Source organism: Tenrec ecaudatus, chromosome 16, assembly GCF_050624435.1.
Source record: "Tenrec ecaudatus isolate mTenEca1 chromosome 16, mTenEca1.hap1, whole genome shotgun sequence".
Taxonomy (NCBI): Eukaryota; Metazoa; Chordata; class Mammalia; order Afrosoricida; family Tenrecidae; genus Tenrec; species Tenrec ecaudatus.
The window spans coordinates 81,286,472-81,299,564 of NC_134545.1; the positions used below are offsets into that span (position 1 = coordinate 81,286,472).

At 48.2% G+C, this 13,093-nt stretch overlaps 1 protein-coding gene across 1 annotated transcript in view; it reads right to left on the bottom strand.

Annotated features, from left to right (window-relative positions):
- The window catches only part of PIK3AP1 (phosphoinositide-3-kinase adaptor protein 1), a 146,976-nt gene that overhangs the window by 74,986 nt on the left and 58,897 nt on the right, over window positions 1-13,093 (bottom strand).

A 13,093-nucleotide genomic window follows, 5' to 3' on the forward strand; every position in this document is an offset into this window, starting at 1 on the left:
ACACAATATCACTGCGCTACTCAGGAAGAAAGGTGCAGAATGCGTGTGGAGACGATCTCCTGGCTTCACAGGGGAGAGAGAATCACCATCATTATCGTCAGCTGCTCAAGACTAATCCCTGTGATGCAAAGATCCGACATCTCCACCCTCCAATCTTCCTTACCACGTTTGACAACAGCCACCCCCACTATCTACTTCTCAGTTGGGTTCGATAATCCATTGCAGCGGCCATGCAGAACTCACAGACCATGCTCATGATTACGGGGTTTCTGAGGGACGTTAAAAGGTTACAGTTAAGAATCAAAGATTCAATTGCTGTTTGGATTGTGATCGGAGTTCTATGAGCCCCCAATAAAATGATTTTTAAAAACACACAAGAATCAGAAATGCTGAAGGGACAGTTCTTCAGTCAGGGCAGCCTCTTCCCATCCAGGGCCCTCACCCTAACCCAACATCTAACCATGTCCGGAGACAACACATGATCAAGGACACTGGTACTGGAGGAAGGAGTCCAAGCTGAACGGAAAGCATTGTGAAACACAAGTCTCCGGAAGTGGATGGAGGAGCAGGTTACCGAGGCTGTCCTGGTGTGGTCGCCATGCTCCTAACTGCGTCTCTTCTGCAGGAGCACATCAAAACCATCCTGGTGAAAATGAGGAGCCGAGCTGGAATAGGGGACACCTTCAACACCGAGAGAGCCGGCTTCAGGGGAAACTGACCCTCTTGTGTTGTGATCCCATTGGGCAGAAAAGGCCTCTCTGTGGAACAGAAAAAAATACGCTCCCTCTAAGCAATGGATGGGAGATGAATTTGATGCATAAATGAGAAGCCCGGAGGGGGGAACTCTGATTCAGAAATCCTGCTGCAGGTGCTAAAAGAAGAGGAAACGGCCTGGCATCACTGCCTCCTGTGGTTTGAAGGCCATTGGGAAGGGAAACAATCCAACGAAAGAAAGTCCTTCCTATTAGGGCACAGGTAACTGTAGCACATTTACTTATCTTCCTAGATATTTTTATGCCTCCTAATAAAAATATTAAAATAGCAACACAAAGGACAAAGAAATTGATGGAATACCAGTTGAGATGTTTGCTGGAAGTACTTACTCATCTATGCCAAGAAATTTAGAAGACAGTACCTGATTGGAAGGGATCCTTTAATGTGCCTATTCCAAGCAAAGTTGGTTCAATTAAAAATCCCAGATAGAAAGGGAAGAAAATGTGGAATAAAACCCCAGATCAAAATAGAGACCAGGATTACAGTTGGATAGAGACTGGTGGGACCCTAAAGACTATGGCTCTTAGTTACCTTTTAGCTGTGAAACTGAACTCACTCACTCCTGAGTTAAGACCACCATTTACGATCAAAAAACCAAACTCACTGCCCTGAGTCAATACTGCCTCATAGTGACCCTGTAAGACAGGCTAGCACTGTCCCTGTGAATTTCTGAGACTGCAATGTTTGTCTTTCTCCCTAAGAGCTGCTGCTGGTGGTTTTAAACTGCTGACCTTGAGGTTCACAGTCCAGCGTGTAGCCACTACACCAGCTGAGCTCCTAAGATCCAAAGGGCGGCATTGATCCAAGGGCCCTGCATGGAGGGTTCGGGAAGGAGGGGGAGTAAAAGAGGAAACACGGGGTGTGTGATGGTACACTGGGGCACTGCAATGGAGGAGTTCGAGCAAAATGGGCCTGAAGTGTTCAATGGAAAACTGATATCTGCTCAGTAAACCTTCACCTAACCTGCAGTAAAACGTGTAATAAAATGAGAACTAAAAAAAAAAAGAGAGAGAGAGAGAGAGAGATTGTGAGTTTAAAAAGCAGATACAGAGCACAAGGGGCAGCAAAAAGAAAGTTGATCCAACAGAATGTGGAAACGATTTCTTAAACATCATTAATACCACATGTAAGTAAAATTAGGCTGAACACAGTTCAGGAACACTCACAGCACTAGACTGACAAGAAAACCACCAGGAATTCAAGCCAGATTCTGAAGAAATCGTGGAATTAGGGATACATTCCTGATGCTGGGTGCATCTTCGCCGAAAGCAGGGAATATCAGAAGCATGTTTGCCTGTGTTTTACTGGTTTTTCGAGGCACTGGGCTGTGTGGCTCCTAACAAATTGTGGGTCACATTGTGAATCATGGGACCCAGGACACGGCGTGGTTTGTGCTCAAGTGGAACCTGCACATAAGCCGAGAGGCGATTGTTAGAACGAAACAAAGGGCGCCGGCAGTGGCTAAAAACAGGTAATTCTGTGCACATCAGGTTTGTGTGTTTGCCCCACTTTTACTCCATTCCATCGGTATGCTGAGCAAATCAGCCAGACTGCAGAGGAACGGACGCAGCACTGGGTTAGGAGGAAGGCTCGTTGACAGCCTGCGAAGTGCTCCTTAGGCGCGAAGATGATGAGACTTGGTCTCAGTTCCTGTGGACATGTTATCAGGAGAGACCACCCCCACCCCGACTCCCACGTGTCCCCGGTGTGTCTCCAGGACTGTAACTCTTTACCGGAGTACAAAACCTCATCTTTCTCCCTTGAAGCGGTTCGTGGTTTCAAACAGCTGAGCTTGTGGTTAGACACCCAACACATAACCACTGGGCTACCAAGGCTGTGGGATCAGGAGCGACCAGTCCCTGGAAAAACACAAGTTTGGTAAAGTAGAGGGTCATTAAAAAGAGGAAGACCTCCCATGAGCTGCACCAATGAGCTCAATCACGGAAAAAAGTGTGAGGGCGAGCAGAACAGGAAGTGGTTTTGTTCGGTTGTACACAGGGTCGCTGTAAGTTGGAACCAACTTGAAGGCATCCAACCACCACCAGCAAGCTAGGGATACTGTGCCTGTAGGGATGCAAGGGGCTCGGTCAAGGTTGCACAGCAATTAAGAGGCTGCGCTGCGTGCGTGCACTGCCTCCTTCATGGGTGGAGTCCAAGCCAGCGGAAAGAAAGGCAGCACGACTTGCTCTCCCAGGTCTGGAATTGTGACTGTGCTCTCATGAAATCCCTTTCGTTTTTGTTGGCACCGGTACCCGGTAGCAGGACCTAGTTGTTCTCGGCAGTGACACTTTTGCTGGGTACACCGTGACCTCGCCTGACCTCACCACCAGGGCACATTAGCGCATTCCAACACATGCCTGGGTGCCTCTGGCCGCACTCTCTTATTTTCAATTCTTGAGATCCCAGAGCACCATACTTGGCACCAATCCGCACTATCTATTTTTCATAGGCTGGGGAAGACCAGGGCAAAGTTTACGAATGATGTATGTCGCCCGTGGAAAAAGTTTGCAGAGTGTAGACAGCCAACTTCCCTTACAAAGTGATGGTACACCGTGGGAAAAGTATAAGGATTGTTCTCAAAAACAAACAAAACAACTGTCATCTCCTGAGCCTTTTCTACTATATGCCAGGAACCACACAAAACATTTAGCACAGATGGTTCCACTCAATCACAGCCACATACGGTAGACATGTCGTCAGGAGAGACCAGTCCCTGGAGAAGGACATCATGTTTGGTACAGTGGAGGGGCAGCAAAAAAAGGGGGGGGGAGACGCCCTCAACAAGATGGATGGACACGGTGGCTGCAACAGTGGGCTCGGGCACACGAATAATGGTGAGGCTGGCAAGGACCGGGCACTGTGTTCTGTTGTGCAGAGCATCACTGGGGGTCAGAGCTGACTCGAGGGCACCTGACAACACTCACATAATATGGGTAAGATTATGCCCCATTGTACAGATGGGGAAATACCGCAGACATTTAAGTATGCTTTCCAAGTCGATGTGTGGGAATTTAACACCCCCAAACCCAATGCTCATCCAATTTGCCAAGGTTTTCTACACTGTGTGCCACACACACAGAAAACCTTCAAGACAGGGATCACCATTCCTCCACCTTCAATATCAAGAAGAAAGACCAAACTTGGTGAGAGGCTGTCTTTAACACCTACAAAGCCACCAGGTCAGCAGTTCAAAGCCCATCGGCTGTTCCATGGAGAATGAAGCTAGCTGTTGCCATAACGAGTCACAGTCCTGGAAACCCTACACAAGGTCACGAAAAGAAGTCGAAGCATGTCTTCGCCAGTCATAGTCTTGACCCTTTGACCCTTGACCACCTAATAGGAAACACGAGGCTCCACATGAAAAGAACTGATGGAGATGATACGCATCGCTCAACTGAGTGCGCTCAAGTGTCTGAGCGATCCGAAAACGCCGCCACGTGCCACACAGCAGACCTTGAGCAAAGCTGAGAAGAACTTTCTGCAGGATGAAGACAAGCTCATTTAAATAAATCAAAACAGATTTGGATGCTGGGCTCCCCCTCTGTTAAAAAAAAAAAGTACACTCTGTGCTAGTTAAGGTTTATTGTGCCAGCCTGGCCGATAAACACATGTGGGATTACTTGAAAGGCAGAGAGATAAATGGCTCGGTGAGCCTCGCCTTTCTTGTTCTCTGGTCTCGTGCTCTCTGATGGTTGGATCAGGGTCAGCTGCCTTAGCCAGTTCTTTTGCCTCAGCTGGCAAGGCTCAATTCCTGCGAGACATCCCTGAGGAGAAACCATAAGGATTTACCCCGATGCAGCCCTGGGTGCTGGAGCAGCCGCGTGGAGACCCCTGCCAGCAGCGCTGAGCTGCTTACACACTCACTGATTCGGCTTTCCTCCTGCAGTCAGTGTCATTGTGAGTGTTTTGTGAGTTTGAAGAGGACTTTGTAGATCGGTGTCGGACATAGGGGTTAATGTCAGACTTATGGGCTTGGACTGGACTGGGTTGGGATGCTTTCTTAATGTACACCTACCATTTATATCAAACTCTCTCTTGTACACATACGACTTTCTGTGGATTTGTTTCTCTAGTCTACGCAGACGAACATACTATCTTTATTTCAATTAATAAGGTAACTCCTAACTCATTCACTTCTTCAGAAGGTATTCACTGGGTGCAAGCCCCAGGAACCGAGGGTGAATGTACACTGTCACGTCCATTGAGGGGTCCACACAGAGAGAAACTACCTCTTCCCAACCTGCAGTGTCAGGTGAGAACGGCTATAGCTTTACAGCAAAGCATCCCATGGGATAAAGCGAGGTTGATAAGACACAGACTCTGGTGACCAGAAAGATTGAAGGCAGTGACAAGCAGGGCCTTGAAAGGCGCAGAGGAGCCTGACATGGGGCTTTCCTGGCAGATGTAAAGGTCTGACCGAGGGCACTGTGACGGGGGAGCATGTGGGGCACCTTCTGTTTGAAGGAGGGAAGAGAAGGAAGCCTGGGTCCCTGGGAGCATCTTGAACGCCATACAAAGATGGTTGGTCCTGCCATGAGAGCTGTGGCCGCAGAAAACCTCAGGAGGGGTGACTGCTTCACGGCAGAGTTTTTGTTCAAGGTACTGGAAAAGGCTGGAGGGGACAGTGGTGATGGTTGAAAAACAAAACGGGGGGCTGGGGGGCATTCCTCGGAGCAGGAAATTCTGAGCTAGAAAATATGGTTCTATCTTTCTAAAAGTTAGCAGAATTTTATCTGTTTAAAAAAATAACTGCAGACATACGAGTTGAGTATGCCCCTGCTTGTGTAAAGCCTGGTGTGAATTACGAAGGGGCGTGGCTGGCCGCGCCATGAGCAAGCACTGCCCTTACTCTCTAAAGTAGCACAACCCAGAGGCTGACCCAGTGTCGTCGGCTGACATCCTGCTCTCTGCACAGCCACAAAGAAATACAGTGTATAATTAGCCTGAAAGTCCACCACACTTGGTTTCCACGGTGCTCAAAAGCATGCTTAAGTACACCAGCCATTCTTCCTACAGTGTGTTTTACTTCTACTCGTTATTAGCTCAGAAAACCAGTGCTGCTTCTGCTGGCGGTCTTCAGAAATCACCCAGGGAAGGCTCGGGGCAGCCCTTGTCCCCAGATTCCAAACTCACAGATTCACAGGAAGGCGCTTTTGCTCCCCTGCAATGCCTGTGGGTTTCACAGGGTGGAGGGTGAGAGGTTTGCAATGGTGGGACTGGCAGCCTGAGTTTCAATAGACCCCCCTTCTCCCCAACTTCCTGGAAAACAAGAAGGCTGCTTTTTCATCTTAAGTCATCGCCCATGGGTCCTGCTCACACATTCTGGTTAATGGGTACCAGATTTCCTGTCCAATTAGCCACGACCACTTATAAAGCTCCCCACAACGACTGCATAATATGCCCAGCCTGGAAGTCACTCACTAGCCTCAGAGTCATATACAGTCATCAAATGATGAGGTGTATAGAATGCTAGATGTTCTTTACCCCTTCTCCTCCCTTCTCTGTGAATGCCAGTGAGATGTCTTACTGGCAATAAAGTCAGTAAGGGAAGGGAGGAGGTGACCATCACTTAATAGCTGATATGTGAGTTAATTAAATTGGCACTAATCCAACCAATGCCCTTATGGTCATCATCATCATCCTCATGAAGCCAAAAGGTAAGAGAGACCCTCTGCGCACACACCCAACACAGACTTTACATATGTTTGTGGGGGGGAGGGAGTGAAGGGTTTCCGGTAAACCACTCGTGGTAAACAACGACAAGGGGGTCAAGAGGAAAACGGATTCATCTGAAGCACCCAACACCACCTCCGGTGCAATCAATGCCGCGGGCTTTCAGAACACAGGCTGGCTCATCTGCCACGTCCCCCTTGCCCTGCCGTCCAGGTGTCTAGTGCCAGCTGTGGATTCCTGAGGCCACTCGCTGACTGCACATCAGTGGATTTGTCCTGCTGAGTGGGAGGCTGGGGGTGAAGGGGCTACTGTACATCCGCCCCAGTCTATTTGAAGCTCCTGTGGGCAAGGAATAGTTTTTGTCTTCATTCACCAGACAACGGACCTGGGCCTCATCAGGGTGGAGGGGAGAAGAGGGAGCAGAGAGGAGACCAGAGGTCTCCAACACCGTTAGCCCCCCAGGTCCTCTACGCGAACTACTCAGAGGCCGGCTTTTTTGTTTTGTTTTTAAGCAAAACAATGACTTGTCTTCCCTTCCCCACCCCAACCCAACCTACCTGCTCTTCAGCTCGAGCAAAAATAGCATCTGGTGCAGGCTGCCATGACAACCAAAGAGAGCCTGCGCTCACCCTTGTCCACTGATGAGATAAAATAGGCTCCAGCCCCTCCCATCTCCTCCCAGTCATGCCATCCCTCCCCGCAAGGGTCGCCTCCTAGACCAGATCCTGTCCAAGCCTTAGCAATGTTTATTATCAACCTTAGTCACAAATGCTATGTGATAGTTATACATTTCTTAAACATACTGTTCTATAGATTAGATGAATACTAACAACAAAATTGTTTTATAAAATCTTTCTTCTTTGAATTACATTATTGGTAACTGAGGGGGAGTTCTTTTTAAAAAAAATGTTTCCGCCATCTTTTCTTTCAATTACTATCTCATCTCAAAAAAGTTACTGATACATATTGGCAAATTGATTTAGGTTGTCTAATTACCACCAGATAATGAGATAAAATTGACTCTAAAAACACCACCAATAACAAAACAACACTGCTCACTCATGGCCTGAAGATGAAACCACGTGATTCGAAGCGCCATATATTTGGGTAACAGAGACTGTAAACTAGAAGGTTTAAAAAGTAAATTAGCACAGTCTTAGCCTCTATAAGTCTATTGATACATTTGAAAGCTGAGCTGTCATGAAAACTGTTTCTCTTGTTATAACTAACTACAGGGATGCTCTGATTAAAGATACATTCCTACAGAAGCACTACACCAAAACTTCATAGTCACTCATTATAGTCACCCCCCTCTGTCATCGACCCCTGGTGGTGTGCACCCCCTCCACCCCAGTAACACCACTGGGCCGCGAATCCTCTTCCAAAGCCAACCACGAGGAAGCCCTCCCGGTTCATGGAGCCAAGCTGCTTTATTCTCATCCACGAAGCAGAGAACTGGGACGCCTGTGTCGGTGGTTCTCCCTCTGTGTCGGTGGTCTCCCTCCTCTGTTGAGAGGTCTGTGTCTTTGGGTGCGCTTTCTCTCTTTTAAGACTTAATAAATGTTCTCTTAAAAAATAAAAAACACCAATATAATAAAAAGCAACGCGTGAAAGTGGAGCTCGCTCACCACCTGGCACCTTAGAACTTTCTCATTTGCTTGCTTGCTCTCTCTCTCTCTCTCTCTCTCTCTCTCTCTCTCTCTCTCTCTCTCTCTCTCTCTCCCTCCCTCCCCCCCTCCCTCCCAGGTGACCACCCCCATATTGCAGGTGGGTAAACAAAGGCCAGGGGAAAGTAACAGATTGGTTCGAAGCCAGAAGCAGCCGGGTTGACGGCAAAACCCCACTCAGAACTCAAGGGTCCTAGTTACAAGTAGATGCCTGAAGGGAGAAACGATGGCTCCCAGGAAACATGACCAAATGGGAAATGACGTCCGTTAGTCCATCGAGCTGCTTCCAGGCCACCGAACACAGTTCCCTTCCCACAGTCGCTGGGCGAAACCTATGAAAGGTTGTGACAAACGGGCCTCCTCCCCACCGCGGTGAATGAGTTCCAAATGAGGCCACTTCCATCCAAGCCCAGACAGTAAGCACAAGAAAGGGATTCTCTGCTGAGCCCAGGAAAGCTCCTTTCCATGGTCCTTTGGGAAGCAGCTCCAAATCAGCACCTCAAAGGCCCCAGTAGGGAAAGGCTCCCCACCCCAGGCCCCCACTCTAGAGACCTTCAGGCCACTGTTTCGTTGTTCAGGAAATCCCTATGTTGCTAAAGGCAGCAGGGACCACAGGCCCTGTGAAAGGCTTCCTCTTTCTTCATTTCTTTCCGACACTTAGAACTGCGCTTCCTCTCTCGATGTAAATGTGGTTCAAATGGCACAGTGCAGGCTTGTGATGAGGCCGCTAATAACTGGTCTTTTAGAGGCTCCTCTTGGTCCTGGGTCAGAAATCAATTCTAATCTAAACAGACAGTGATGTCTGGATTTACCGGTGGGAGGACAAACAGCAGATGGGCTTTGTTCAGGGCAGGCCTAGGAAAAATGGCTTCTTTTCACCCAGCCAAGAACTGAGAGGCCTAAGGAAAATGTTGGTAAAAAACACCCAGCTTAGCAAACTGGGGAGAGACCCTGTCCTGTCTCTCTACACACCAGTGAAGGTCATAGTGGTAGTTATTTGCCCCTGCCTTTGCTGACCCTTAGCATTCGGGCCAAGGGGAGCTATGACATGGGACTGGTTGATTTCACTTTCTATTTCTAAGAAGGGTAACTTTCAATCTCACACTCCTGACCGAACTGCCCCGCTTCGCACAGTGTGGTCAGGATGACTGAGAGGTAACACATTTCTCCTCGAAAAGAAACATGTTGTCTGCTTAAGTGATGTGAGCGAAAGACAACCAAGCAAAACTCAAAACAGCAAAACAAAATTCCTTTGACCTGGGAATTGCCAAGTGCCCAGACAACTAAAGCGTGGACTGCCAGGGCAAGGTTCCAGAGAGGTTTTCTGTTTGTTAGGGAGGTAAACGCAGCTACTGAAGGGTTCCAGAAACGGACATGCCACCGAGCCTCAGAAGGCTGCTCTGGGAAGCTCGTCGCTGCCGTCACTTACCCGGCCATCTCGAGACACCTAGGTTTCAACTTCCTCTCGTCAAATGGGAATGCTTGTCCCTGCCTGGCCTGCTGCACAGGCTTAATGGGATTACATTATAGCAACACAGAAGTACTTTGGAAATGGAAAAGCACGAGGCAGAGTACTTGTGATTTTTTTTACCAGTTTTATTGGCACATAATGCGCCTGCCATACAATTCAGTGGTTTACATATATTGGAGAGAATTGTGCAGTCATCACCACATCAATTTTAGAATATTTTCTTCACTTGTACCCATTAATATGAGCTCCCTATTGCCCCTGCCATATGTTAAGAAACTATTAATCTAGTTATTATCCCTATGGATTACTTATCCTGGATTTCATGTACAGGAAATCACACACACACACACACACAGAGTGACAAGAAAATAAAACAGAAAAACCTCAATCCAAAAGACAGCAGAAGATAATAGAAACTAGAACAAATTAAAAATGGGTCCAAAGGGAAAACAAATTACCGTGTGTTCAATTTCAATTTTACCTGCAGGATTCACTTTCCAGTGCCTTCTATTTGAGGGCAAGGCCTTTCATAAAGGTCCACCGTTTAAAACGACCAGTCAGTTGCTCCTCGGGAGAAAGGAGGGGCTTTCTATTACTGTAGTAAAGAGTTACAGTCTAGGAAACTCACTCAGAGTGTTATCCGGTCCTGAAGGGGGCTTGCCTATGAGTCAGTATCCACTTGGTGGCAGTGAATGAGAATCAACAGCCTGGGGGAATTCAATTGAGGCTAACTGGCATCCGTTGCCTTCAGCAATCTGAGTGCTCAGATTTTAAAATCTAATGCAGTCCCTCTTCTGCTTTGGGTTTTATTACTTACAATCGTTGCATCACACAGGCGGGTGTGCTCCTTCCATGCGGGTTTAGTGCACGTATTTGTGATTTTCTTAATTATCCTTTTTGTTCTCCATTTACCAAATGATTCTACCCACAAGAAATGGGCAGGCATCTATCTCTGCTTTGGGTGGCCCAGAGTTAGCCAATCAAATGTGGCCCCAGAAAGGTGTGTCCAGCTTTCCAGGGACATCCCACCTAGCCAAAGACACGGGAAAGAGCAATAGCTCCAGCAGAGAACAGGGCTACTTCCAGGTTGGATCACTGAGTGGTGAGTCCTTCATATGAAGCAGGTGTCCTGTGCCTATCAGACTGCCCCAGGCAACTGTCCTCACTGTGGCAAAGGATGGGGATTTTAAAAGCAGGAACCACGTTGCTTTCGACTCAAGAGTTTCAACTGAAACGGAAGCATGAACTTCCTGGGCAGCAGTAGGGGTGCTGCCTCTAGTCTCAGCCACACACCCTAAGACCAGATATCATGGCGCGGGGGCAGCCTGCCTGCATACAAACCAGCTGTCCCTTCGTGCCTCAGTTTCCCCAGATACAAATTAGCAGCACTAATGCCACCTACCTCGAACAAGAGTTGGAAGCGTAAGATGAGTTAATTCACAGAAAATGCTTAGAAGAGGGGCAAAGAGTAACCACTCAATAGACATTAGCAATTAGTGTTGTTTTCCTTTGGACCGAATTGTTTCCCCCCAGACCATGGTTTCTTTCACGGCAGAGTCCCTGACATTCATCTTTGTATCCCCAGAGCCTAGCCCATAGTAGGAAATCAATACGTGCTTCTTGAATGAATGTACGAATCAATGACTGAGATAAGGCAAACTACCTAAACTACTAGCTCCTGGGGAGGGGAGCGAGTGGAAGGACCGGGAGGACCTGCAAGCCTTTGCGCCTTGAGGCTTTTAGTGTGTGAATCAGAGGTAAACAGGAAATTGTCTCACCCCCCAATTTATCTAGCAGGCCGATCCAAAGCGGCTGGAGGAGTCTTGCATGGTATACCGTGTTACCCAGGTCTGCTGAGCAGCAAATGCTAAAAGCGTGATTAAACTGGCAAAGGATTTTATTGGGGAGAAATGCCTGGGAGAGAAAATGGGAAGGAGACGGCTGGGAGAGCCATCGGACTGCTGACTGATGAAGAAGAGGGAGAAGGCTAAGCAGCAGAGTCCTGGGCCAGTGCGGTCAAAGGCCGAGTTGGCCAGTCTGTCAGGAGTCATGGTGCTGAAGCCAGCCCCTGGAGAAGTCTCCTGTCTTTGTCTGCCGTCGTCGTCGTGCCCTACCAGGCTCGGACAATTTCTGGGAGCAGCCACGGGGAGCATGGTCAATTGCCATGGTGGATTGCGGAGGGTTGCACTGAGGCCTTCTCGGGACTTCCAAATACATGGCAGTACAGCCACCAACCCCAAAGTCACCTGTTCCAATCCACTAAGCCACGCGGTGGGAGAAAAGACCGAGTAATTTGCCCCATAAAGAGTTCATCATTAGGAAGCCCTATGGGGCAGGTCTACTCTGTGCAATTGGTCACTCCGAGTTAAAATCAACTCAATGGCGTACAACAATGTTTAACGGCCTGGGGTTTGGAAGTCAGGTCATCTGGGTTGCAGTCCAGCTCCACCACCCACTTGCTTGGACAAGTTGCACAAGCCCTCAAAGGCTAATTGCCCTCACTTGTAAAGATCGATTGTAAAACGGTGTCAAACACGACGTCTTACAAATATTTGGTGCCCCAAATAGTAAAGGCAACTGCCATCTCCAGGGCACTTATTATTACGAAAAGCACAGCATTTCTGCAAGTAATTAGGACATGAGAGCAGCGCACACTGCTCACTTGCGTACGTGTTCCGTCGGGTGTGGAGCATGAGTTTGGCAACAGCGCAATGCAATTCAAACAAGCAAACCCATTGTCTACAAATGAAGACACGGGACTTTCCCAGTGGGGTTAGTTCCTGGAGGAGCACCCAGGGTGGCTTGTTTGTGTCGGCATCCACCTACAGGCACAGTCCCTTGGCCCGCTGCTGCTGGCTGTGGTCCATCTGCAGAGCTCTCTAGGTGAGAGACCGCTGCTTGCCGTGAAGGAAGCCGTTGCCAAGAACCCCCCCTCCCCCCCACCCCCATCCCTGGGCTCTGAGGGACTTGGCTCTCTGCTGCAATATATACATTCTGGGCACCTATTTAGAGTTGGGTTTTTTTTTCTGGCCTCTGTGGCTCTGTACCTTTAACCCTTTCTCCCCTAAAACACTGAAAAACATTGCCTAGATACCTTCTAAACTCTGGCCCCAGCATCTTCCTGGAGACACTGCACACCCATTGCTGGCTGTGACCTCAGGTAATTACAGGTCTCCTAGCTGTGACTCAATGGCAGTGAGTTGTTATTGTTTTTTTTCAAGGCCCCAGTTGATCTGGCTCAGGTCTCTCCTAACCTTGTGGAAGCATTAATGAGCAGAAGCAAGAAGAAAAGGCGCCCCAGACAGACTAGTCAGCATGCTTTCCCTCTAACTTCTCAGAAGCCCTTCCCTCCCACCCACCCCTTTCCCAGAGCATCACCAACTGGGATTTCTGTATTTTTGTCTTTGGATAAATGACCTTCAATTTGCCTCACTGAAAAAGAGTCAAATATAAATGGGAAAAGTATTGATTTTCATTTATAATTAACAGCTTCACAGAGTTGTGCAAA